The 14,068-nt window shown below is 39.8% G+C and overlaps 1 long non-coding RNA gene across 1 annotated transcript; it reads right to left on the reverse strand.

The window, feature by feature from the left end:
* Positions 1-3,946: 3,946 nt before the first annotated feature.
* Positions 3,947-6,324, reverse strand: LOC124251275 (uncharacterized). Its single transcript, XR_006891722.1, has 3 exons — positions 6,120-6,324; positions 4,160-4,221; positions 3,947-4,004 (listed from the first exon to the last, which is right to left on the reverse strand). It is a non-coding gene; the product is annotated as an uncharacterized LOC124251275 (long non-coding RNA).
* Positions 6,325-14,068: the final 7,744 nt, after the last annotated feature.

Genomic DNA, 14,068 nt, shown 5'->3' on the forward strand with positions numbered 1-14,068 from the left:
CCACTCGGCCATGGGACCAGCCCCCTGTGGTATATATTATGACCTTAGAAACTGAATCTGGATGCAAACAAAAGCATAATTCAAGAGACTAATTAAGGTCCCAGTAACTACTCTCCCATTCATTTCATTGAGATGAATTTTCAATGGAAATAATTTTATGCTCCTTTGATCAATATTATTAGTGTATAACTAATAATTATAATGCTAACTTAAGCCCAAAGAAAATTGTTGATATTTAGAGCCTTATGATCATAGTATAGTGTATTTTTTAAGATTTTAAAATTTAAATGTATAGTCATATATGGTTGCAGAATAATAGGTTGACGAATAAGGGACTTTCAAACATAAAAATATGTTACATTAGAGTAATACGTAGTGGGAGACATGGATTTCAGGGGGAAAAAGAATGCTTTAAAGTGTATGACTGTTCAAGAAGGGTTTGTCCATATTTTTTACTTTTTATTTATTTATTTATTTTACATTTACCAGTTTATTATAAGTGATATCATAAAAGATACAGATGAACAACCAGATGAAGATGGTCACAGGGTGAGGTCTGGAAGGGTCCTGAGTGCAGCTTCTGTCTTTGTGGAACTGTCCTGGCTCATATTTTTTTTTTTTTAAAGATTTTATTTTTTCCTTTTTCTCCCCAAAGCCCCCCGGTACATGGTTGTATATTCTTTGTTGTGGGTCCTTCTAGTTGTGGCATGTGGGACGCTGCCTCAGCGTGGTCTGATGAGCAGTGCCATGTCTGCGCCCAGGATTCGAACCAACGAAACACTGGGCCGCCTGCAGCGGAGCGCGTGAACTTAACCGCTCGGCCACGGGGCCAGCCCCTTGGCTCATATTTTTTAATGTTTAAAAGGATGGTGGTGGATATCAAATTGCTATGGTATTTGTGTTTCATTGGATATATTTATGACAGTGATATAACACTTTATTTTTAAATGTGAAAATCTATAATGTGCCAGAAATTACATCCTTTCCGTCTAGTTAAATGCATGATGAATCACCCCAGAAAGTTCCCTTGGGCCCCTTTCAAGTCAGTCCCCATCTCCTAATCACTGCTTGGGTTTTGAACATCTTAGTTTTGTCTGTTCTTGAATTTCATAGAAACGGAATCATATAGTAGGTACTCTTTGTGTCTGACTTCTTTTGTGCAATGATGGTTTTGAGATTCATCCATGTTGTTGCTTTCTATTGCTGAGTAGAGTTTCATTGTATGAAAAATCCACAATTTATTTATTCATTCTCCATAGATATGGGGTTGTTTCCAGTTGGGGGCAATTACAAATAAGGCCACTGTAAGCATTCTTGTTCAAGTAAAAAAAAAAAAAAAAAAGGTAAATAAGATGAAAACTTTTAGATGTCAGCTTTAAAATGTGCAAGTGGATACATTCTTAGGTGATGATTTCTTTTGTTTTTCTTTTTTATTGTGCAGTATAACGTACATACAAAAGAATGCCAAACTGTTTTCCAAGGTCGTTCTACCATTTAACACTGCTGCCTTAGCCTAGTATTGCAACGATCTGAAGAGCATATAGTTATATTTGTTTTAAATATCTTCTCTCACTCTGTGATTTATCTATTATACTCTTTATGGAGTACATTAATGAACCAAAATGTGTATCTTTAGTGTAATTGAAGCTATCATTCTTTTCCTTTAAATGAGGGCTGATAGTGGCTTGTTTAATAAATGTTTTCCAAATTCATTAGTCATGAAAATATAATTTTCACGTGTTGTCTTCTAAAAGGCTATAGATTCTTGCCTTTCGCATTTAAGTCTTTTATCCTCCTGGGGTTGATGTTTGTGTATGGCATGAAATAGGGTCCAATTTCATTTTTTTCCCATATGGGTATCCAGCTATCCCAGCACCATTTATTAAAAGGAACTTTTCCGACTGTGTAGTGCCTCCTTTGTTATAAAGTGGCCATAGATGTGTGTGTGTCTGTTTCTAAGGATACACAATTTTTCAAAATTATTTGATGAGATGTGCAAGCAAGAAAATGTGAAGATCATTCTACTAAACAAACGCTGTGACCTTTATCTAGTTATTTAACTTCTCTGAGTTTCCTGCACCGTTGAGAGAATAAAATGAGGTGAGGAAGTAAAGCGGCTAGAAGTTCTGACATAGTAAGCCTCAGGGAGCAGTAGTAGGAGTTTGTTTGGTTGGTTTTCGTTTTTTTCTGTTGTTATATTTCAAGTGCCATGGAGTGCGTGGAAACAACACCTGCTTGGGGCTGGAGTCATCAGGGAAAGAGCCCAGAGGATGTGACATTTGGGTGGGTCATGAATGACAGTGGAATCTGTCATCTCTTTTTATGTCTGCGATCTGTTGGCTGTTCATGGCAATTTCCCATGCATGTCTCATCTGCATTATACTTTCTCTGGCTTAGAAGGGCCCAGAGAGAAAGGACCATGCCCCACCCCACGCGTTGGCTTGTGGCGACCCCCAGTAGCAGTGGCCTGAGAAGACCTAGAAGTTGTGCCTGCCCTATGTGTGTTAGACGTACCCACGTGTCACTGAGGGCAGGGCTAGGCTTTTAAAAAATTCCTGCAACTGTCGTGCTGCAGGATTCCTGAGTTTCACCTACACACTGCTCCCTCCCCAAACCCCAGCCGCCCGCCAACACACATACACCAACAAACTCACACCAACAAACTCACCCATTTGCCCCCAGCACCACCACCCATGGGAGTGGCGAAATCCATACCACACCCCCGTACAATCTTGCCTCTGGGTGAGAGAGCATAGGGTCTTGTACACAGTAGGCACTCAACAAGCATCGGGTGAATAACAAATGAGGAACCATGTTAGGATTAGGAGATAGGAGCACACTCCTGTCTGCTGCAGTGTAGCAAGAAATGGGTGGATCATGTGGTCGCTGGCAGTCCGGAGTGTGCATTGGCATCACCGTGCCGGGTGAGGCTGTTAAATATACAGATTCCTCCTCCCACCCCTAACTCCTGAATTAGAACAGAGAAGGGATGTGCAGAGAGGAGCTCTTTTTAGTTAATTCTCTGGGACATTCTGGTTTTGATGCTCAGTCAGGTATGGGAATGATAGAATTACATTTGCATCCATTTGTCATCAAAAGTACCGATTTGGCAGTATCTATCAAAACTTAAAATTCACACATCTTTGAACCTGCACTTCCTCCTACACTATCCTTTTCTCAAAAGTACAGGCACAAGGACATTCAGGGCAGCATTTTTGAAGCAGAGAAATACTTGAAACTGGAAAAATGTCCACTTACTCATTAAACAAATTTTACTGCGTATTCTTCTCATTATCCGGGACAGCAGTGAGTAATGACCACAACAAGTTAATAAAGTACCTACTCTTATAGAGATTTACATTTTAGTCCATCAGAGGAGGACTCAATGAATAATTTATGATACACCCAAGCAATGGAATATTATTCCTCCATCAAAAGGAATGAGATTCACCAATATATACTGCTTTGAAAGGATGTTCAAGACATATTGTTTCTTAAAAAATTTAGGAAGCTTTTGAATGTATTGTCTACTCAAAATCAGTAAGATAAATTAAATAAAAAAGAGAAAAACAAGTTGCAGACCAGTGCATATAGCATTGCCCTATTTGTGTGTAAAAGACATATACATATGCGTAAATATATACATAGATACATGAATAGAAAATAATTGAGGAAGAATCTTCAAAAAAATTAACAGTTGTGCCTGGAAAGTGGGGTTGAGAGGGGGCAGATTTTGCTTTGATCATTATATGCTTTGATGCTGTTTAAACTTTTAACCGAAGGAACTATTACTTTCATAATTTTTTTGACTGTTAAAAAAAATTCCAGGGGTCGGCTTGTGGCCCAGTGGTTAAGCTCCTGTGCTCTGCTTCTGTGGCCCCTGGTTTCGCTGGTTCAGATCCTGGGCGCGGCTATGGCATCTATCGTCAGGCCCTGCTGAGGCGGTGTCCCACATAGCACAACCAGAGGCACTCACAACTAGAAGATACAACTATGTCCTGGGGCTTTTGGGGAGAAGAAGAAGAGAAAAAGAAGATTGGCAATAGATGTTAGCTCAGGTGCCAATCTTTAAAACAAACGAACAAACAAAATTGCTATAACCTTGAGAGCCTGTGAGATTTTACGTTTCCAGCAGGGGGCAGCAGTGATTCTCAATTACCTCTGACGTCAGCACAAAGCTGAAGATTAGTGTCCACAGATTTCCAATTCCAGGCCCAAATTCTGCACTTGGATCACCAGATTATAAAGGAAACAAAAAGCAACAGCTCAGAAATCTTAAAATAGTAGAGGAATTGTTGAGACAAACATTTCCTATACAGCTCTTTATTAACATCTGTGCACAAGTCTAAAGGTCCTTTTCTCTCTCTGGAACTTACAGTTTTCTCATCTGTTAAAATCAGAGCATTTGACGAGATACTCTTAAAAGGCCTCTTTCCAGCTCTAACATTCTATGGCTTTAAGAATCTAAATCAGCATCATGAAGGAACAAGCCCCACTACACTCTGAAATTAATTGGCTTATCAAAGAATCTGCTTTACAGCCCTTAGCTGATCAGGATGAATTACTACTGGTTTATCTTTAGTGTAGATCAAAGAATACTTTTTGGGGGTGCAAGGGAGGATGTTGATATTTATTCAATTCACGGATGAAGAAAAAGGAGAATTCTCCCACTCCATAAATGTTTAGCATGTGTATAAAGGTTGTAGGTCTGGTGTTTAGAAATTACACACAGGCTTACGAAAGAATCTTCACTGGGTTGGCCAAATGAAACAGCAGGCAATTGTAGAGAAATAAACACAAGTTAACATTTAACCACAAGTCCCTGTTCTTGCTGCTCCATCCTTCTTGATAGGAGGGACCTGAGAGAGTCAGCAGGCTCTGGCTGCTCTAGCAAGACGCTGGCTCCTCTGAGAACCCACCCATGTACCACTCTTAGAAAATACATACTTTTTTTTACGCATCTGAATCTTATGATCTGAATCTTTTCCAGCTATTTCTTCATGCCCCAACAGCAGTCCTCTTTTTACAGATAATCCTTTATAAACAGTAAAACTTTTTTTTTCTTTTAACATTTGCCCAAGGTTACACCACTAGTAAGTGGCTGAGGCACCAAGACCCTCACACTTGACTGTGGCACTATAGGAAATGAGAGTACTCATGTCATCTACTTGTCATCTGGAAGCTGTATCTGCAAGAGTAGTTAGGTATAAGCATACAAAGTGAATGATTATTGCGTCTAGCTCACTTATATTAAGCACTCACTATGTGCTAGTTTCTGTAGGGTTCTGGGGAGAAGGGTATCAAAAGATGAATTAGACTTCATCATTGCACTTAAGAAACTTCTAGTTTTTGGAGGAGTGGGGAGCCAAGAAGCAAACAAACATAACATGTAAAAGATAATAGGGAAATATAAATAATAAGAAGAAAAAATCAGGCTAGTTAAATTCATGGGCTATGGAGTCCAGTTCTTAGCTGTGGGACCTCTAAGCCTTAGTTTCCTCGCTGTAAAATGGGGACACTAACAGCCTCTAGTGTAGGTAATTGCTGTGAGGGTTAATGATGTAGTGCCCTATTAAATTGCTTAGCATTGGCCCTGGCAGATGGAAAGACTTGTTGAATTGTTAGTTAATAATATTGTTTGATAAAGCTCAAGCAAAGTAAGAATCATGCATGCAACCACATTTCTGGGATATTGACACTTCTTTCTCAAATTTCTCTGAATCACTCAGCACGGAACAACCCATTTCCTTGAGGTTTAGTCTTCCCTCTGACATAGTTATCTTTTGATCCCACTAGAATGTCTCCAGTAAAGAAGGATGTGGCAAAGGGGCCCCAGCCCCTGTGCACCTGAAGCTTGGGCTATGTCACAGGGAAACAGAGCTGAGCCCGGGAATAGACCTCATGACAGGCAAAGCAAGAGAATCAACCTGGAGTGCTTGTCAGAAAATTTCTAGGTCCTACTCTCCAAGATTTTCATTCTGCTCCAAATTGAATTTCAATACATACTTTAATATTTTAATATGACTATAATCATAGGAAGGGTTTCACATGATTTTATCCTGCAATCATTTCCTTTCCCAGCCAGCTTATTTGTTGTTTTCTCCTAAACACTGACTCACCTCTTTCATCCTCAATCAAGGACATTGCTTTGATTTGCTCCAAGGCTTCCCCCTTCAGCTGCTGAGTCTTGGCATGAGGGCGTGTGAGTTCTTTCATCTTTTCATCTGCCTTCTGACAGCCATATGTAAACTAAAACTTCGCCTCTCTTCTAAAACCGACTGAAAACTTACCTCCTTCTGGAAGCCTTCCTTGCTGAGTTCTTTACTTTTACGCTGTGCTCTGTGCTACCAATCCAACTGGAGTGGTTGGACTGTAACCAGGGAAGTGTTCTTACATGTTTGTTACGTGTGTGTAAGTTCTGGTTTTTCCCATTGAGGGCAGCATGTGTTTGTGGAGAGAGCAGGGACTCTGGAATCTGGCATGAATTCATAGAGCAGCACCACTCCTGAGTTCTCAAATTCATTCTGGCTGTCCTTTGTCACCTTGGGACTGCTGCTTTATTTTCGTGGGTTGTCGTCTTTCATCCCGGCTTCTCCAGGCAGCTCTGTCTTCCCCGCTTCACTTTACTTCTCTCCAAGAGTGGACAGAGGGCCCTCTTTCAACTTCTCAAAGCAAAACCAAGACCATACTGTGTGTCCACCGTTTACTGTAGTGTCCTCATCTGTCAAAAGGGGATAATTATAAGCCCTTACTAAATTCTTGTAAGAATGAAATGAGATCAGGCATGTTTACGGAACCTGGCATACGGCAAGTCATGGCAGATACTTTAGGCTCATTTTCTTGAAATTCATTCCAATCCCTTTCTAGCTTGCTTTCTGAACTGCAGAGGCTGGAAAGCTAAACACTTACCCCATTGCTTAAACTCCTTTGCAGCTACAGTTCTGTTTGTGATACAGATTCCACTATTGTGAGACCTTAGAACTGTGAGTTCTGTGGAGGAAGAGGCAAGTGTGAGGCATCCATTTTGCTGGTGCTGATCATGGCAAGGGCAACGTGATTCTGGAACCAGTAGCTGTGGTGACGGATTAGCAGTTCTGAAACTTCTGGATGGTGGCAGGGACTGTGGCTTGCTTGTCAACCCAGTTCTGCAGTGTAATTTTGGAAGTCATTCCTGGGTATTTAGCTTGGAGTCTATTTCTTAACTTTCCTAATGATTCTGTGAGCTCTCCATACACTTTAATAAATCTCTTTGTGCTTAAATTAGACAGTGAAGTCTGTTATGCTCAACGAAAAAGACTGATCAATACAAAGTGTTCAGTAAATGTTAGCTGTTACTATTATTTTAAAACTGTGTTGAAGGCTTGGTGATAAAGCAAGTAATTACATTTCAGGAAAGAAAATTTAAAACTAGCTACTAGATAAGACCACATAAAATAATTTCTACAGTAGCACTGTTCCATAGAGCTTTCTTTAATGATGGAAATGGTCTATATTTGTACCCAATATGATAGCCACTAGTTATATGTGGCTATTGAGCCCTTAGAATGTGGCTAGTATGACTCAGAAACTGAATTTTTAATTTGATTTAATTTTAATTCACTTACATTTAAAAGTTAAGGACCACATGCAGTTGGTGGCTACTGTGTTGGACAGCACAGTCCTTGAGTTTCTTGGCCTTACCCTTCCACAAGGGTCTTTGACAGCCCTCCCTCTCTCTAGCCAAGGAACTTCTTCAGTCACCTCTTCCTAACCCCCAGTCTGAAGCCACATCTTAATAATTTGCAGAGGCGCAACATGCCCATGATAATGACAACTTTTATATGATAAGTTTAGGGTCTCACTGTCCCTGAACTCCATTCTAGGATTGCATATTGGCTTTTTATTTGCACAACCCAAAAGTTCATTCAGGTTTTTTTGCTAAAATGCAATCTGTCTCAAAAGCAAATCTCGCTCTTCACTTAGAGAAAGAAAACCATTTATTGCAGTAAATATATACATATAATTTCCCATCATTTCTAGATATTGAGTTTCAAAAAATATTGGGTTCCTATAACCGTTAGACAAGTGGTTTTCATATTAGAATCACTATAATAATTACTTGCCAGCCACACTCCAGACCAATTAAATTAGCATTGTGAGGAATGATTAAAGAGAACCAAAACTTCGTCTGCAACACTCTAATTTTTTCAAAAAAGAAGAATGTATTCCTATATTAACTAGTAATTAAAAGTTAATAAAATATAAGAAAAATAGTGGTAGGATTTTAAAAAGGGTAATTTATTGTGAGACAAGATAAATAATTATAAACTTGTTATTCAAAGCCAAACTTTTTTTTTTTTTTTCCATTTTGGTTGACTAGAGGCCCTGAGGAGACAGTAGTCATAGAACCATCGTCCAACAACTCTGGGGAGCTTCTAGAATACAACATCCACAAAGAGTGCAGATTTCAGTCAAGCTTCTCTTCGGTATTGCCACTTTCACATATTGTATGAATAAACCTGGATAATAAATCATAAATGTTTTATAGCCTTTCCTTCCGTATAACCAAACAAACAGGCAATCCAAGGGAAGCTGGGAAAAAAGACAAGGTGTTCAAGTTCAGCATGGGATGGTCTCTTTATCATGCTCCCCATCCCTCCACTTCCTCACACACAGATGTTCCCTGTGAATGAACTTGGCTCTATGCAATTCATACCAGAAGGGGATGGTCCCAAAAAGTTTGAAGAGAGGAACTCACATTTCCTGAAATGATTCTCTCTTGACATTCATTCAAATTTAGGAAGGAGCTGCCTAAGTCTTTTATAAGTGCCCGTGAAACATATGTGACTGAAGACTCATTTTATTTCCTTCTGGCCTTTCGGTGCCTCTTTCATCTTACCAGAGAGGTGTTCTGACTTTGGTGCATGCCTGCAGTGAGTGACAGCTGGGAGCCAGCCCTTTCCTCCTGCCCTGATTAAGAAACCATAGGGCGTTTCCCAAAACTTGAGGGCCCAGGTGCTTGGAAATACTGCCAAATACTTCTTCCAACTTAAAAAAAAATGTAATTATATCCATTAATTCTGGATTGGGTAACACAGTCAAGAATTTAAAAATTCAGAAAATACAAAGAGCAGAAAGTTCCTCTAACTGTGTCCCCCAGCTTCCCACTTCCCTTCCCCAGTGCTACCAGTTTCTGGTGTATCTTCTCCAAGATAGATATTTTACGCATATGTAAAAGAACACATTTATGTTTTCTTCCCTCCTTGATTATATTATTTTGCATTAACGATTGCACACTCTACAAACATCTTTTTCATATGTCTATTCTTTTCTCCCATCTCCGCCACTAGAATGGAAGCTCCATACGGGAAGGAACTTTATTTTGTATAATGCTGCATCCTCAGCACGTAGAGTTGTAGTTGCTTCGTAAGTATTTGTTGAATAAGTGAATGAACACACACTGTTCTGCATCTTGCTTTTTGCACTTTGAAAATCATCTCCTTACAGTACGTAAGGAACTTCCTCATTTTTTTCATGACTGTAGAGTGTTCCAGTGTCTGGATTCATTATTATTTATTTAATCAGATCCCTACTGAAGGACATTCGTTTATTTCTAACCCTTGGCTATGAAAAATAATCCTGCTATTCATATCCCTGTGCAAACATCATGTCACACATGTGTGAGTATATTTATCTGTAAGAGAAACTCCTAAATGCAGAATAGTGGGGTCAAAATGTGAGGTGTAAGGTATATTTTGTCACCTTCTTTTTTTTTTTTTACAATTTAACTCAAATTTTACTTTCCACGTCTGCTCAGCACAAGCCTTTGGCTCCAGCCAGGCTAGTTGTTTTTGTTTTTGTTTTTGTTTTTTTTATTGAAGTATAGTTGACATGTAATATATTAGTTTCAGGTGTACAACATAGCGATCTGACACTTGTATACGTGATGAAATGATCACCACAGCGAGTCTAGTAACCATTTGTCACCATACAAAGTTATTACAACATTACTGACTATATTCGCGATGTTGTACATTATGTCCCTGTGACTTATTTATTTTATAACTGGAAATTTGTACCTCTTAACCCCTTCATCTATTTCTCCCATCCCCCCACACCCTTCTTCTCTGCCAACCACTAGTTGCATCTATGAATTTGTTTCTGCTTTGTTTTGTTTGTTCATTAGTTTTGTTTTGTTTTGGTGAGGAAGGTTGGCCCCAAGCTAACGTCTGTTGCCAATCTTCCTCTTTTTGCTTGAGGAAGGTTGTTGCTGAAGTAACATTTGTGCCAGTCTTTCTCTATTTTGCATGTGGGATGCAGCCACAGCATGGCTTGATGAGTGGAGTGTAGGTCTGTGCCTGGGATCCAAACCCATGAACCCCAGGCTGCTGAAGCATAGCTCGTGAACCCAACCACTACGCCACTGGGCCAGCCCCTTGTTTTTTTTTTAGATTCTACATATAAGTGAAATCATACAGTATTTGTCTTTCTCTGTGTGACATGTCACTTAGCACAATATCCTCTAGGTCTATCCATATTGTTTAAATGGCAAGATTTCATTCTTTTTTATGGCTGAGTAATATTCTATTGTATATATATATACCACGTCTTCTTTGTCCATTCATCTATTGATAGACACTTAGATTGTTTCCATATCTAGGCTATTGTGAATAATCCTGCAATGAACATGAGGGTGCATATATCTTTTCGAATTAGTGTTTTCATTTCTTTGGATAAATACTCAGACGTGGAATTGCTGGATAGTATGATAGTTCTATTTTTAATTTTTTGTGGCACTTCCACGCTGTTTTCCATATTGGGCGCACCAATTTACATTCTTACCAACAGTTTATGAGGATTCCTTGGCATCCTCGCCAACACTTGTTATTCATTGTCTGTTTGATAATAGGCATTCTGACAGATGTGAGGTGATATCTCATTATGGTTTTGATCTGCATTTCCCTGATGGCTAATGATGTAGAGCATCTTTTCATGTGTCTGTTGGCCATCTGTATGTATTAACTGGAAAAATGTGTATTCAGCTCCTCCTCTGCCCATTTTTTAATTGTACTGTTTGTTTTTTTGATGTTGAGTCATATGAGTTCTTTGTATATTTTAAATATTAACTCCTTATCAGATATATCATTTGCAAATATTTTCTCCCATCCAGTAGGTTGCCTTCTTGTTTGGTTGATGGTTTCCTTTGCTGTGCAAAAGCCTTTTAGTTTGATGTTGTCTCATTTGTTTATTTTTGCCTTTGTTCCTTTGCCTGAGGAGACAGATCCCTAAAAATATTGCTAAGACTGATGTCAAAGAGCGTGCTGCCTATGTTTTCTTCTAGGAGTTTTTATGGTTTCAGGTCTTACATTTAAGTCTTTAATCCATTTTGAGTTTATTTTTGTGTATAGTATAAGAAAGTGGTCTAGTTTCATTCTTTTGCATGTAGCTGTCCAGTTTTCCCAATACCGTTTATTGAAGCGACTGTCTTTTCCCCATTATATATTCTTCCCTCCTTTGCATGGATTAACTGACCATGTAAGTATGGATTTATTTCTGTTTCATTGATCTGTGTCTGTTTTTGTGCCAGTACCATACACTTTTGATTACTGTAGCTTTGTATTATAGTCTGAAATCAGAGAGCATGATTCTTCCCACTTTGTTCTTCTTTCTCAAGATTGCTTTGGAGCCAACTTCTTTTTAAATCAAAAGCCCCTTGCCATGTCTAACCAGCATTACTGCAGTCTATGGCAGTTGACTTAAGCCCATTCTAGGGAAATCTATCATTAATGAAATTGATCTGGTTAGGCCTGAATTTACCACCTCCACTTATTCCTGCAAATCCAATAGAAAAACACCACACAGGTTGGAATTGTTAGAACAGCACAAATGAATCTCCAAAACATAATGTAGAAAGAAAGAGATGCATACCAAAAAGTGCAAACTGCAGGATTCCATTTATATGCTGGTAAGTCAAGAACAAACAAGACAAATCCACGGTGATAGAAGTCAGAACAGCAGCTGCCTGAGGTTGGGGGGCATTGACTGGAAAGTGGTACTAGGGAAATTTCTAAAGAGATGGAAAAGTTTATGTTTTGATTTGGTTGGTGGTTACATGAATGTTTACAATTGTCAAAACTCATTGACTTGTACATGAAAATATAGACATTTTATTTTATATAAAATATACCTCAATTAAAAAACTTGAAACAACTGGGCTGTGAAGAGTGGAACATATTACTATCTGTAGGTTCCAACACATTGGCCTTTTTTCAACTCCCCAAACACACCATGCTTTTCCCCACCTGACAACCTGTATGTGTGCTGTTCTCACTGCCTGGAACACTCTTCCCTTTTACCAACACAAGACCACACCATTCATCCCTCCACCCCCACCCCCACACACCTATCTTTATAATTCGGTGTACATCAAAATACATATAGCATTGAAAATGGCTGGAATGATACACTTACTGTCATAATCTGTATGAATTACTTTGCAAAACTCAGGTGTAAGAAATCGCACATTTCCTTTTGGGAGAGACTCAAACTGAAATGCAACTTTCTACCTTTCCATGATGGTGGGTGATATAATCTCAGTCATATTTGGCCACACTGCTCACTTGGCCTCCTGAGATTAGAGAAGTATCTGAGGTTTCGGAAATTCAGACAAATTGGAGAAGGACTTTGGTCCACGTGGTGGCCACTGAGACGCTCATTGTTTGTGTGGTTTACTCGAAGGTGAAAGCCTCAGACTCCGTGTCAAGCTCAATCATAAGGAACCTCTTGGAGGGTCCCAAGACCTAGGAGGTGCTTAGTGCTCAGTCTTCGTGGGGCCACCAGCACCCCCCTCCTGCCACCTTCTGGGGCTCTGTGTGGGATTGGGAGGGGAGTCTCTGTCCCTCTGGAACTTGCCCTCCCTTCATCCTCCCAGTGGATTTGCACTTTAAAAAACCATCCCGTGGAGAACCAGTGGGAGGGGGCTAAAGGGGATTTGGGGAGACCCGTTAAAGCTGGTAAGTCCCCAGGTTGGACTCAGCCTCAGTTTCCATTAAATAGCAATTGGGGAAACTGGGAAAGGAGAATGAAATGTATTTTTTCCAAGCTTCTAAGAGTTTTGCAAACAATTGGAGTAATTAAAAGTTCTCAGAAGTAGCCGATGGTGCCCTTTTCACCGAGGGAATGTGAGCCAAGCATGATATATTAAAGGAGAGGGAGCTGCTCTATTGAAGTTAAAAATAATCTTCTGTCACATGGCTAATTTGTTGGAATGCAGCAATTAAAGGGCTGTGGGCAGAGGGAGAGCTGGAAGCAGCTGGGGAGCTCGCAGGCAGAGTGCCCGCCCTGGGGATTATGTTTGCAGAGAGAGAAAACAGTATTACAGATGACTTAGGGCACCTTATCAGAAAAATCACAAAAGGGGCAGGAAGAAGGAAAAGTGGGTTTGAGTTCAGAGCTGTGACCTTTGGGCTTATCAGACAGTGAAGGGATGGGTCAGGACTTGTCACCTGTGCTCCTGGGATGCTGATTCACTCAGCAATGATGAAGGCTATCCAGTTTCCCCTGCACTTTGAAAACGCCTGCCTTTGAATCCATTTCAAAGGAATACATAACCCGAAGGAGCCCTTTGATCCTAAATCCATGGGAAAACCAATTTATACAGTCTTGAGGGGAAACGCTCAGGCCAGGAATACAAATCCTAGTTTGGGGAGTTGGGGATTTTTTAAGTTTTTGAAATGTTTGAGTATTTTTTTCGAAATTTTTGACTTGAAGGAGCTTTTTAAAAGGTTATCTAGTTTAATATCTGAATTTTCCAGGTGAGGCAACAAGCTGAGAGAGGCTGATGTGCTGAAGGTCACTCGATCAGTGAGTGACAGAAGGTAGATTCTAACCCAGGTCTTTAGCAAGAAAGGGAGGGCGTGGAGGTTATGATAAGCAGGATTCAGCCTGCCCCGATGTGGAATCCTGGCTCCACGAGCTGTGGGACCCTCTTGCAAGTCCCTCCCAGTCTCAATTTTAACATCTGTAAAATGGGAATAACGCTAGTGCCTACCACTTAGCGTTGTTATAATGCATGTGAAGTGTTTAGTGT

Source organism: Equus quagga, chromosome 13 (assembly GCF_021613505.1).
Source record: "Equus quagga isolate Etosha38 chromosome 13, UCLA_HA_Equagga_1.0, whole genome shotgun sequence".
Taxonomy (NCBI): Eukaryota; Metazoa; Chordata; class Mammalia; order Perissodactyla; family Equidae; genus Equus; species Equus quagga.